This window comes from Lycium ferocissimum, chromosome 7 (genome assembly GCF_029784015.1).
Source record: "Lycium ferocissimum isolate CSIRO_LF1 chromosome 7, AGI_CSIRO_Lferr_CH_V1, whole genome shotgun sequence".
In the NCBI taxonomy this organism is placed as follows: domain Eukaryota; kingdom Viridiplantae; phylum Streptophyta; class Magnoliopsida; order Solanales; family Solanaceae; genus Lycium; species Lycium ferocissimum.
Window position 1 is genome coordinate 32,064,767 of NC_081348.1, and position 1,826 is coordinate 32,066,592.

Here is a 1,826-nt window from a genome sequence, read left to right on the forward strand (position 1 = left end):
ACGTAAGATCGTGGGCCCCGATGTCGTTATGAGCATTCACAAGTATCTCCGCCTCACCTCAAGGAACAAACATAAGGCGAGTGTACGTAATGATCAATATCATTAGATCACATATATATCTAGCATCATTAGCTTTAGTGAGCATCATATCATAGGCTATAGCATTTCTAGACTTTAGCTTACTATCATAATCATCGTATTCATCTCGTATGTCTTATCTCGTATAGCTATTCATGAATGAGGATCTTTACTTTCTTAGAGATAGGAACATTCATAGAGAAAGAGGAATTACATGCCATAGGACTCATGCCTTGGAAGAAAAGGACGAGCCTCATACCTTGGCCGTTTAGGCTACCTATTGCCGGCTCGTCCTCCTTCAATGCTTGCGTTTACCTTCAAGAGGGTTCGTATCGTCATTAGCTAATCAATTACAAGAACGCACTTCTTAAGGCTAAAGAAAATCGGACAACACTGCTTTTTGTTTATACTACTTTCCGCCATATTCCATATCAACTCCCAACATTCATAATAATCATCACAATATCGTTAACAACAATCGTCATTCATTCATCTTATTTGCATTTCATAATCTCACTTCAATTTCCCATAATCATGACTAAAAATCCATCGTCGTATTCTTTCGTATCCAATGCTCATTTCATGTTCTATAGGTCATTTATAACATACTTATATCCTCAACATATTCATTTCCACGATTCAATCCACTACTAATCACTAATGGCATTATTCATCCATTTAATGACCCATTTGTTGTACTCTTCACAATCCATGAATCTTAACTCAATAATACTTCAAATAGCATGTAAAGTTCATGAAACTTACCTTAAATGATGGAGGAATAAGCTTGAGTGGTGATTCACCCTTAGCACCAAAACCCTAGTTTAACTCTTTGGGATTTCTTGACTTGGAAGACTTTTAATGGGTTTCCTTTACTTGATTCTCTTGATTTCTTGTTATTGATCCTTGATTTCTAGGGATTTCTCATGGATGAAATGTTTGGAACTCTCTAGAGGTTTCTTGAAGAAGAATGAAATGAAAATGAGCTTAAGTCCCTTTTAAAAATCCCAAAATCCGATCTTTAATGAATTATTGTCGGGATGAACGGTGGTCGTAAAGCACCCTTATACGGATCGTATTCTGTTTACGGTCCGTCCTCCATGCACGATTTAAGCTTAAGAAAACGGAAAGTTTGGTGAGGAATGTGGCGCTTACGGTCGGGTTTACGGGCCGTATACTAGTTTACGGGACGTATAGTGTGGTCGTATTTAAGCATATCAAAACAAAGGTATGTTGGAGATCATGTCGGGCCATTTACGACCCAATTTACGGCCGTATTTCGATTTACGGTCCGTCTTCCGCTTTTACGTCCAACGCCGTAATGCACTCGCAACTTTTCACTGTACGCTCACGGGGAAATTTCCGAGGTGTAACAAGAATATTTAAGTGGAAATAAATAATACCAACCACAATTAATAAGTGTTGATGATCTAATGGTTATCATTTATCAAGTTAAGGTGCAGGTCCTGAAAGATCTCATAATTTCATTACATCAAAGTGGTGATTGGTGATCGAGTAAGAGACAACCTTAGTACAATGTTAATGTCCTACTCACAATTGTGATGGTGAGATACATGAACGTACGATCTATATCAAGGTGACTTTTCTCATGAAGTCTAAAATTCCAAGTGCCATCAAAGTAGACCAGGTGCATCATTAGTCCAAATCACGTGGAATTAAAACAAGAACTATTAGAATAACATGATACAATTTCATAGTGTTGAGATTTTATGTATAGTCTCTTTTCA